Here is a 13,666-nt window from a genome sequence, read left to right on the forward strand (position 1 = left end):
CTATTATGCACCAGTTCTATAACCTTGCAAAATTTCCACATGAACTTGGTGCAATAGACTGCACCCATATCCCTATTAAAACCCCAGTTCATCCAGAATCAGACATATCCACCAATAAAAAGAGGTGGCCATCACTGAACTGCCAGTTTGTGTGCTCAGCAAATGGCAGAATAAAAAACATCATGGCAACATGTCCTGGAAGTATCCATGATGCTGCCATATGGAGGGAAAGTGGTCTGAGGGCTTCATTCCAGCAAGATGAAATACCTAAGGGACTGCTACTGAGTAAGTATAGCAACACAGCTAGGATGTAAGCTAAGGACATCCCTCTAAGCATTATCCATAATGACAATATAGGTTTTCAATCCCCTCAACAGGATATTGTGGTTATCCACTCAGGCAGAGGCTAATGACCCCCATGCAGGAAAACATTAAGCCCTGCACAGGAGGTCAATAATTGAGCACATGCAACAACAAGAAATACCATTGAGCATGTGTTTGGTGTAATGAAAGCTAGGTTCAGATGCCTGGACACATCCAAGGTGCACAGCAATACATACCTGAGAAGACAGCACAGATGATAACAGTGTGCACCATGCTACACAATATGCTAGCAACATATGGCAGTCTTCCAGCTGCAGGTGTCGGTGAACTACCCCAAGAACCCCAGATGTCTGAAGATGACATCCCTGATCTATCAGAGGATGAGCAGAAGGACACATGGGGCAGAAGACAGTGGTATTGGCAATGGAGGGTGTGACCACAAATCCAGGTTCAGGCAACATGAAGTGTCTGACATACAACTTTGATATTAAACATTGATATTCAAGTGGTGCCCCAACACAGCAACACAGATTGCATCTAACAGCAATTACCCAGTAGATGTACATCAGACATAACAACATAATTCTAACGTACATTGGTATGAACATATACAAATCTATCCCAAAACAGATCATCTACTCAAGCGACAAGTGACACAGGTATGCATACTGATTCATATTGATGTATGTGTGTATGGCAGACCACAAGAGACACTCATCTGTGAAACACATTCATATCTGTCTTCTATCAAAAGATGCAAACAGGAAAAGAACTCAGGATATAACGCAGAAATGTTGTCAATATCACAAGCAACATATACCAATGTAAAGTACAGATAAACTGTAATGTACCAAATGGAGTCACCCATGCTTAGTAAAAATATCAGACTCCCATGACATCGGACTTCACAACAAACACAGACAGATGACATTGTCAGTGGTCTGCACAACATCATCACAGGGTGAGACTGACACTGCCAGACAGAGTGGATCAACTCTTAGTGTTACTTTAATGTAATATAGGGTATCTACACTAATGGCTCACATTGCGGTCCAGTCTGCCCCTACCAAGTATGGAAACACATGGCCCAGGTTGCTCCACTGTGGAGATTGATGGAGTGATGCCAGCATGTGGAGATACACTATGGGAAGGAGCATGAGAGCAAGTTGACTGTCTGGTCATGATTTGCTGGTCCCACATCAGATGGGCCAGAAGTGGAAGTGTGTGCATGTTACAGCCTAGACATCAATACCTGATGGGTAAGGTTTGGTCTGCTGAGAGGTAGTCTGCCTGTCACATCTGGCAATGGGCTAAGCACAGTCAGGGCATGTAGAACCCTGCTTGTTCTATGGCACTGCTGGTGTATGTCATAGCCAGGGATTCAATTGGCCATGCAGCAAATAACAGTACAACCAATGACACCATGACCTCACCGTGTCTTAAACCCCTGTCCTTCATGCAGCACACCCAACTGGTGTGCATCACAATCTGTGGCATGGGCAAGTACATTGATATCAGATCTATGCATCACTGAGAACATTCATTTGACAGTAAGAGTAGGCAGACACCCTCTGACGTATGCCCATATAAACCAGCTGCACAGCTCTGTCTGCTGTGCTAGGCACTATCAAAGTTTTGTGGAGAACTGTCAATATCACCAGCAGATTCAACGTGGGGCTGTAGTTCACAGACCTTATCCTGTCAACCATCTGATGTCCCCTTATTGCCAGAATGACTGGACATATTTTCCTCCACATCTGAGGCTACAGCCACATCCACATCACTGTCATGTCACAATCTAGGCTGGATTATATTACCATGTCAGTGTCATGTGTGCCAGGGGTGATGGTACCATACTGAAATACATCAGATCCCACATCAGGATCAGTGGATGGGCTAATGGAGGATAAAGGCAGTTGATATGCTAAAAGAAGAGACAGATGACAAGGGTTAGAAGAATGTGCTTACATCACATGCTGGATATCATTAAAGAAATATGACATATGTCTCACTACAAAGTTGCAGATAATAATGACTTACCAGGAGGTCTTGTCTGTGTATGGGCCAAATAATCTATATAACAGAGAGTTAAAAGTTATATTACATATGCATCATACATGTCACATGTGAGGGATTCAAGCATAAGACACACCTGACAAGTCCTCGTGGGAAGATGGCGCTGGAGGAGATGGATAAAATCCAACTGTTGTAGTGAAACAAAGTCATAAACACAGCATTCTTAATTACATCTCTCCTGGAATGGACAGTTCTAACAGTGTTAAAACATACAGTAGGTAAAAAATACACATATCAGTTGGCTGTGGATGAAATGCTGACCTTGGCTGTCCTATGAAGGGGTAGACAGACACAGTATTAATGGAGAACAACAACATGAGTAACAGCAATGACATGTATGAAAAGTAATAGCATACCAGTCCCACCCTCCTGATGTGGTGAGTATGTGTTTCATAATGTGGATGCTGCAGTGGAAAATAAAGACAAAACAAACATAGGCAACATAATAGTCACATGATGAAATATACTACAGTAACAGGGTCTCCTGATACACAAATGACATACACTACACCTGTTGGCAGATGTCTCTGTGTAGAAATACAGCAATATTAATTTCATGCAACATAGGTCTGCTACACATTGCTGCAACCTATGAACATGTTGTGGTACCATACCTGGTTGACTGTCTGTAGGTGCACCTGCATGGCTTATGCCCCCCCCCCCCAAAGATGTACCAGTAGTTTACAATGTGAATGAAATGCCAATATGACATTAAACAGCCCTAGCATGATAGCAGCCTGAGACAATAGCAGGTAATGATCACAATAACAGCATATGGAGATGCTCACCTGTCATTTCTTGCTGTTGTGCAGATGGATGGACCTGTGAAAATGAATGTAGACAACATTACACATGTTTTTGCACTATTATGTCTGTACTGCAGTTGTATGGCTACATGTCATTATACTTACGTTGGTTATCATCACCATGTGTGGACTCGTGCACAATGCAACGCTGCTGCTGCAGTACAAAAATGACACGACAAGAATATGCGTGCAACAGCAATATGTACTGATTTACTCCATATGCATCAGTGTTATCCAAAGTAGCACATACATGTGGAGCCTGGAACACTTGCTTCTAGTCCACCCCAGGTATGCTGTGTTCTCCACTTGCAGTATGCAGTGATGTAAGACACTTTGCGATGTCTTTGGGGGGTGTCAATGGTGGGTCACCACTGGTGGCATCCCTCGACCTCTCATACCAGTGTACCCTGCTGGCTGCGTGGAGGATTATGTAAGAGCATCATCAGCTTGGAGGATTGTGTAAGAGCATCATCAGAAATAGGCCTAGGCCTCCCTGGATCTTTTGTGACCTCTCACTGAGTTAATTACGTTGGTGAGGTTGTTCCAAACTTCATTACTCCATACTGTATTTCTTTCCCATCCAAGAAATCTTTTTCTATGTTGTTGCAAAGCATCTACTATAATCTCATTTTCCTGTGGGGAGAAATTGTTGTACATAGGTCTGTGTGAAATCTGAAAGACAGTTATATGCACATGGTTAGATTCATGTGAGGGCCCATATATGGAGATGATTATGTGGACAGTTTATGCCACTGTAAACCCTATGCAGTCCTGTGCAATGCAAATTTCATGGAAATAGTCCCTGTGCCATAGAGTAGTATGACATATAAAATCATAAAACAATGCATGAATGCATAACACATTATTTATTTATTTATTTATTTATTTATTTATTTATTTATCTAATATTTGTTATCCAGGATGGTCCAAATGGACAATAAGTGTCCATTTTCAGTGGAGTCCTGGGGAGAAAAGCTCCATAAACATTACAAAATAAAAACATAAAATTACATGAGCATACAGTTACAAAATAAATGCAACAGAGATAAAGAATGACAAGACATAAATTGGTTACATCTGAATGGTAGAAAAGTTACTGCAGTTAAAATACTAATTTGCATCATTGTCCATTACTGGGATGAATGAACAAATAACATTATGTACAATATATACAATGAGCATAGCTAGAGAACAGTCTAACAAGGTATTTCCTAGTATTAATCAGTACATAGAAATAATATATTTAAGCCTTGGCAGAGCATAACACTTGTATTGTCCAGATATATCCCTATGGCTAGATGTGGCTTTATGGAGGTCCATTGCAGTAGCACAAATGGTTGGTGTAGAGATATGATTTGAGGTGGCTCTTCAAAGAGGGTGTGCATTTTTGTAGTCTGAGGTCAGGACCAAGGTTGTTTCATGTTTTAGCAATTTCATGGGCAAAGAGGGATTCCCCAGAGTTGTTTTTACATGAGATGGTTTCACTTGGAACAGCAACATATGTTGTGATATCTGTAGAGGCTGTCTCCGGGATTTGAATTACTTGTAGTGGATATCATGATAATACACTTTGAAACAAAACAGCATTGTGCCACAGGAGCCACACACTCTGCACAGATTTCACATTAACATACTATGCATAAAATATGTGTACAAGAAAAATTTGTGATGGCTGTAGCTGTTATGCAATTGCAACATAAACAGAGAAAATATGTAAAACAAACACTCATATGAAATGTACATGGTGAGTTTATATCAGCACTATCATTACTGAACAGTGAATGCTATCCACTTTAGGAGAGAGTATTTGTAAATTATCAATTGAACTACTAACAGAAAACATTGGAAAACTTTGGGATCTGTAAGTAGGCCACAGACTGTATATGGTAAGCAGACATAAACATGGATTCTTTTTGTACTGAGTCTATAGTTCTGATACTTGTTTTAAGAAGCATCAATGACTTTATATCCATAACAGTACTACAAATACATACTACATAAGAACATACAGGTAAGTTCAGAATCTGTAGGTTTCTGTACCACAGAGTCTATTGAGTCACCAGCAATATGTATGGAAAATACACTAGTACGTCTTTATATACTGTTCATTTGTGCTATTTAAATCTATCTGCATAACTGCATATGGGAAAGTACTGCATGTTATTAATACAGATGTAATCACCTGTATGCATATAGATTTATCCCACACTCCTCTGGTAAGTCACAAACATTTTTCATAATGCACACATTTTCCATAAATGCATCAATCTAAAGACATACAAATACTTTGATAAGGAGTTGTGTTAACACAGGTCCATAAGGAGGAAATATTGCCCAGCACAGCAAAGCTAGCAGGTGCCAAATTGCATTTGCAGCTACCTATGAGTCAGGTATAGCTGAAAGAAATACCAACTATGGGCATGCATCTTTTAACTCCCATTTGTGCTATGCATGATTAATGAGGTTCACTAAAATTTAAGGTTTTGGAATCCCATTTGTGCGCATCCATGTAAGTTCTCAAAGCCTGGTGCATTAACAAATAACTTGGCAGGATGAGAAGGTGTTCCATGCAAGTATCCAATAAGTATCGTTGAATGGGATCATGTGTTGCATGTGCCCATTATCTTCCATTGAGCTAATAATATGACATAAGTGCCTCTCTTAAATATTAATTTTGATATATTTACAGATCAGACTATTGTTACCTATGAACTGAGTGGATCAGTTTTCTGAATTGTGTATTGTTGACATTATCAATATTATCAAGATGACTACTTCTAGGAGGCTTCAACTTCTCTGGGTGCTCAATTAGACAATGGAGGTGGTCATACAGAAACTGACCATCTATGCTGGAATGGAGCATCACATGGGAGCCAGACAATAGAACTTCATGATGATTGACATTTGGAACTGGGTTGCGAAGGAGCATCAACGATGTGCAGAGATCTACCAGACTGGAGTACAAGTTCACCACTGCTACAATGACCTGCATTGGAGGGATACAGAGGAGCTTTGTCAGAGGTTCGCCAAGGTGCAACAGCAGCCAGTGGATGTCTACAGTAAGTGTCACAATTCTACTTATACCTGGATATTTGTAGGGAATCCATAGATATAGCTGTATCACAGATATATCATGAAGATGCCTTTTTAAACCATTAAGCAACTGTTGTGACAATTAGCCCGTCTACATAATTAGAAGACATGGTGACTGTTCTACCTATAAGAATAGGTTCTATTCACATGGAATTTATTTATTTACTGTTTTTAATGTACATAATATTGCACATTGCAGATGTATATCTGTTTTCCAACATATGACAACATCATTTCACACAACCACTATTGTCATGTATCAGTTACGCCTATAGTGCCTAGGCCACTGATGACTACGCATTTTTTAGTTAGCCGTAAACTTCAACAGTATCACCTAGTCTTCCTCTGTATATGTGAATAATAACTCAGAAATAACATTGTTAGTCCAGTCCTCTTAACAAAGTGAACATTTTTGTTACAGTCCTGTTTGTTTAACACAAGAGAAATGAATGTCCGACTGGCTACACATATCTTTTAAGTTGTAATACTTGATGATAGCTGGTATTTGTGTGGATCATGATGGCCTATAGCATTTATGTGTCTGATGCTTCTGTATTCATCTGTTATCCACAGGAATACAGATACCAATACACACGATTAGTTTGTTTAGAGAAAATGCATGCTGGCTTTTAGCTCAGATTGTAAGGAAGCAGCCCATCAGGCATATATCTTGGCTTGGTGTGTGTTCAAATCCTCATGGGAAAGCTCTCATTATATACTTATTGTTTCACACATTTTCAAAAATGCTGCTGTACATATCTGCTTGTTGATATTAATGGTTATTTTCTGCATGCTTATGAATATCTCAGTTCTTCATCAGATTTCTGTGAATATCTCTGTAATCCATAATGTTCTGTTAACAGCATCTCTTTTATTACAGTTTTATGTGTAAAGCTTGGAACAGACCGGTATAGTTCTCCCAAAATGATTTGTGGAATATGGTTACACTTGCAAATTGAATGTCATGAATAACTGTATCATTCTTTATTAAGTTGACTTCAACAACCTTCTCATCCTTATATTTGGAGAGAGTGAGACGTTCAGACATACATTTGGAATGTAGGGCAGAGATACATTGATATCATGTATGAATTTGAGTCATGATGCATACTTTGCAAATAAATATATGTACATATTTTATGTCCTCCCACAAAAAATACATTATTGTGTCCATGATGAGAGTGTCCCATTCCCTGAGGAATAAAAGTTTTCAGTTTAGTTTTTGGTTGTGACCACTGTGCTGACGATTCATGCGTGCAACATATTTTCATAAATGCACAGCGCATTGCCCTTTTTGTAAAGTCTAAACAGTGATCCCTATTAGAATGCAATCTCAGCACATTCATAACTCAGTTATTTTGACTGCATCACCACCATACAATCTCAGGCAGGATGGATTTTCTAAGCAGCTAGGTGTCAGTTTAGACTGTGGACGTAGATTACAGTTACAGATTTAATTCCCAGGTGCTCTAATCTGTGTTCAGTTCTGTTCTAAGATGTAAAGCACTATGTATGTGACATTACAAAATGTGTATGGTGATTGTGTGATGTTCATTCATAAATGCTATTTCTTTTTGCAGGTGTTGAGAACAGGACTTCCAACAGTGCCCTGGCTGGAGGAGCAGCGGAGGGAGAGAAGAATATTGATTACCTTTTCTGTCTTTGTAAGTAACATAGATCTGATCATTGTTACAGCCTTGTATTTTGACTTTACCATGTATAATACTTATAATAAAGGAATACCCATCATGCATCATTAAGATAAGTGCAATACTCACACAATACCTGTGCTTACAAGTTTGATTTACCTAAACTATGTTTAAATATAATTTAGCAACAAGACATGTTTGTTGAAGATATGTTTTGAAATGTAGACCCCAACCTAAATGACAGTCAGTTATGTGTAACTATCATAGTTATTTTGATGGGATCTGTTACTCCAGTGAACCTCTGTTTATCAAATGTTTACATCAGTGAAGGATTTATATAGGGAAAGGAACTAGTTGGACAATGTACAGAAATTTTCCCTCTTTCCCATTATAGTTTGATCTTGGAGTTGGTATATATAGTTATGTCGGGTGTGCAGCCCCCTCACCTGGGTTCATTTAAAATACATTGATGTGTGTTATGGGGAAATGTTGGGCAAATAGTTTCTTTCCCTATCTAACACATTCAATGAAGTGAGCATTCAATGTTTTTGGTTTGATGAGTGGAGGTTCACTGAAGTGAACCTTCAATGAACTAATACAGACCCCTCTTGATGCTGGGGTGTTTCATATACAAGTTTGTACTGCTTTCCCCTGTTTGTAACGACTGCTTTCACCTGTTTGTAATGTTTACGTTGGTACACTTGTATGTGTGAATGTGGGTTTCACTGACTGATGTGTTGTGCATAGCCTGCTGATTCACATATTGTATGGGGGTCTGCTGTATGAGTGTTCACATTCTTGTAAGCAAACTGTATGGCATGCTCTTCAGTTCAACATAGGTATTGCATCTGCCTATAACACCTTTGATGGTTTGATTAAAACATACTTGTATCCTTTGTTTGGGGATACTTGTGCACATTTTTCTGCAACATTTTTAAATGTCTGTTTCATAATCAGCAAGCAGCATCAAGTTGTATGCATTTTGCATTGTAGTGATGGCTAATAAATATATGTAGGACATGCATGCATTTGTAGACAGACAATACTGTTTGTACAACATATACTTGATCTTCATGTGACACAGGCTGTCACTGTGTTTAGGATTGAACATTTTTGCTATTGTATTGTGTTATATTCCTTAAATTGATGTGGGGACAGCCAGTGACCATGTTGCTTGGCTCAGCTGTTTGGCATAAGGCTTTTATATTTTCTACAGTATTGTCATCTCACTCTGTCTTCATTATAATGTTATTTGGTGGCTGTTCATATGACTCGTATGCACAATGTAACATGATGTTCTATAACAATATAAAAGCTATGCATGAAAAAAAGTGCTGTGATGCAATTTATATAAATTTAACTTCAGCATTTGACAGGGTCATAAACATACCACTGATAAATAAATAAATTAGTACAACTAGGCATTGATGTACTTTTGATAAGATGGATAGCTCCATGGCTTACAAATAGGACATGGCAAATACCATACCGCCACTGGACAGGCGAAATTCTTGGTTACAGTCAGGGTGCCCCACAGGGCTCTGTCCTAGGCCCTTACTTGTTTAGATTGTATCTTGGAAACTTTTTTTTTTTTGAATTTATGTTCAAGCAATTGTATATTTGTTATATAATATCTTATTTAATTTGTTTCTCAATATTCTAACCACTGTATACTGTATCATTTGTAAAATTCTGATTTTACTCCTTTTATATATTCTATGCTTTTGTACAAATAGCTACATTTATACAATTTTTTATTATTTTTATTATTTTTTATATTTTTTTTACTATGTATCTGGAGCTTTTCTCCCCAGGCCTCTGTAGAAAATGGTCACCTTGTGTGCAGCCGAACTAACCCTGTAAACAAATGGAAAATAAAATAAATCTTTCAGACCTAACTTTTTCATCTGAGGTGTTTTACAGTCTATATGCAGACCGCCTGATTTTGGGTAAACTGAATGCATGTGTTACAGATAAGGTATGTTTGCAAAAGAGCTTGAATAAATTCACCATTTGGACACAGCAGATATGCTGATAAATACATCAAAACCTAAGCATATAAGACTTGGGAGACAAATTGAAACGTGAATATTTAATACAGCACACAGTGACTGAAACTGTAGACTCATTTAATGACCTGGGTGTATGGGTAGATTCAGTTATGAGTTTTTCTAATCATGCCAAACAATTGGTTAATGATAGTTATAGAACTATAGGTTATATAAAAAAATTATAAAGTCAAGGAAATCAAAAATAATGAAGTGATTGTTTGTCAGTTACATTAGACCCAAATTTGAGTATGGAATAACAATATGAAAGCCCTGTAAGAAAACAAGCATGAGTAAACTGGAAAGAGTACAACGGAAATATACTAAGGGTATCCAGGGATGTGAAAATTAAGTTATTATGAAAGACTATAATATCTGAACTTGTAGAGTGTCTCTTACAGATATCTAAGAGGAGATCTTAGTGACAACTACCTTTGGGAATGCTTGAGGTTAACAAGAAGTACTAGAAAATCATCAGACAACCTATGTAGGAGATTCTATAGGAATGAGAAGTGTACTAATTGGTTCTCAGACATAGTAGCTGATGCATGGAACAGACTACCAAATTACATTAAGGCAAGTACTAGTTTAGATATTTTTAAGAACAGCCTGGATACTTGTTATGAGAACAAGTGTTTTGGTATATTGGCAAGCTAGAAGGACATTAATACTCATGCTTGAAATAATTGTATGTTTGTATGTATGTATGTATACACAAACATATTTTATGGTTTCATAATGACAGTTTTCTGCCTATTCCTTAAGTCACAGTGGATATGTTATGTAGACAGGTAGTATCAGGTATGCATATGCAAATTCTGTCCTGTGTTGTGATTCATCTTGACATAGCATGGAGCCTATGGGCGATCACACATCAGATGTTGTCGATAAGCAAATTCCAGGCCACTGCCGGAGTGCTATGATGATGATGACAATTACAGAGACAAGGATGACAATGAGGAAGCTTGACCTGCATGTGTCATCATCCCTTTTGCAGCATTGAGGAGAGAACACCAGAAAGAACAGCAAGGCGATTATCAGAAATTGATGCAGGATGTGGTAGCCAATGTGTTTCGAACACAGATGAAGGACATGATGGGGAATTTCTTTCAGGGCATGACACAGGCTATGCGTGGCTCATTCAGGGAGATATTCCGAGAGTTCACTTGTGATTTTCATTCCCATCAGGGTAGTCCCTCAGATCTGTAAGTATTGTCTGAAAAATCCACTCATGTAATGCTGTCACCATAGTGTTTTCCATATCAGTGACTGGACTGCATATGCACACTTGTGCATGCATATCATTTTGCTGCCATGCTTGTGTGTTACAGGTCCAGACATACAATGCAGATATCATGTGACATTTACCATTAGGTTTCAATGCATGCATGACACACATTACCACATTAGACTTTTCTTCAGCATTCAGCTGTCCATGAGTTTTGGTAGTTAACATGCAGTAATTACTGCAACAATTCCACTGTAAACATGCATGCTGCTGACAGACACTCACAAGCAACATGTTGCTTTTATTCCACCACTACCACAGTGGTATGTGTATGATTTGTGTATCACCATATCATGTATGTGCAACAGAAGGACATGTCTTTGCCCCTATGTTTTGGATGGCAGTTGTAATGCTGTCCCACTGACCTAATGGCATTGTATGTGGCATGTGCTGGCAATTCTAATGCCATGTTGGATCATATGAATGTATCTCACGCATATGGCAGTCCTCCTTTACTGAATGCATAGACTGCCAATGTACTGTTCATATATACACTGTGGTAATGATAATTTATTCAGCAACAGTGTACAGTATGCCATCTTAGGTCTAGGTTTCCACTTCCATTCATTATTTACATAAATTCACACCTCTTGGCCGTGGTGTACATATTCAATAATTTATTCATATGTCTCTGCACATATTCAGAGCCATACCTTTGAAATGCAAGCAGTCACTGACTTCATGTTAATATGCTTTAATGTTGCTCACAGGACTGTCCTCTGCTCAGTAAAGACCAGGGTCAGTGACATATAAATGCAGGTGTTTATTTCACATGCTGTTTTATAGTCACATGACAATATATGTGTATGTGATACCAATTCTTAGCTTTCTTACCAATGCCTCTTGCTGTTATATAATGGTACAATACTGTATGTGTGCTTTGTACATGCCAATTTCTATTGACGCTGGCAAGGCAGTCTGCCCATGTGACATACATTAGCTATTTGCTTCAATGTATTTTGGGTTGACTTCACTACCATCCTATGTGGTGTACACATATATTTGTAATGTCTCACCTTACCTTGTTGTCCTGCTTTATCGTTTGCCTACCAAGATTGGATGCCATGTCTTCTTTGATGTAGACCCTTTGTTGGAATTCTTTTTTTTTCCAATATATTTTTATTAGAATTTTCAAACTTTTACAAAGAATACCATGTCAAACTTGCAAGGTACTTCAGAAGAAAAAGGAATAGTACATATAAAAATTAAACAAAAAGTTAATACATGAGTAATTTAGATCCTGGCCAACAGTTATTGTAATAAGTACCTTACAGCTGATCGGGTAAAGCAACTAATAAGGTACCCCAAACATCAATACCACTAAAAATCAAGTGTCCCTGAAGAAGGATAAGTTTAAAACAGTGAAAATACTATTATATAGGGTAGAAACTAGGAACTATTGTGAGGGGACACCTCCTATAATAACTATTAACACCATATAAAACTATTTACAACATATTTACAATGTATTTACATCATGGATGCCAGAGGACCACACAGAATAAAATAACATAAGACATTTACAAAGTTTAAGGACAGATTGTATTGTTTACAATATTAGGTAATTTTGGACCGGGCATAGTATAAAAGAAATACTACCTGAAATGTAACCATAAAAAGATTTTTGCTGGATTTTACTTAGTTTGGATTAGATCAAAGATATTTTCCCAAAATTTTTAAAAATAATTATTTTTCTTTTTGTTATTTGTGTACAATTTGTGTGCAGAAATATATTTTATTGCCATGGCCTTAATGTTTTCCCAAGTAATCGCTGAAGGGTTGATCCAATTTTTGGTAATAAAGTATTTAAGGAAAGCACATACCGTAACAAGGACATGGCGGGGAATATCTTTTAGTGCATTGGGAGTTATATTAAGGATAATAATTTGCCAAGAGAATGTAGTTTTCTCATACTCCATTTTTTCTAACTGAATTCTGAGGGAGCACCAGAGTTTATAGATGTTCTTACAATTCCAAAACATACGTAATATGTCTACATGAGGGAGGGAACAGAAAGGACAGGTTAGGTTTTTATTGCATCCGAATTTTAGTAAAACAGCTGGAGTATAGTAAGAATTATTGTTTATCATAAGTTGAGTGTGAATTAGGTTTCTGAAGGGGGTTAGATTTAGGGTATTCTTGATTGCTTCATATTTAGACGCACTAGAGATTTCATCTTGTATAAAGTCCCAGTATTTGGAAAACAAAAGTGAATGGTTATGAATAATGGATGACACATGTTTATAAGTATGTGAAATCATTTTGTTTTTTTAGGGAAAGTGAATTAATGATTGATTGTGCTAGTTGAATGTCTTTCTCTTCCACTCTGTAACTAGAGATTTTTTGCTTAATAAGTGAGCTGAGTTGCTTTAAAATAGGGTC

The sequence above is a fragment of the Protopterus annectens genome, chromosome 12.part0, assembly GCF_019279795.1.
Source record: "Protopterus annectens isolate FY-2018-M chromosome 12.part0, PAN1.0, whole genome shotgun sequence".
Lineage (NCBI taxonomy): Eukaryota > Metazoa > Chordata > Ceratodontiformes > Protopteridae > Protopterus > Protopterus annectens.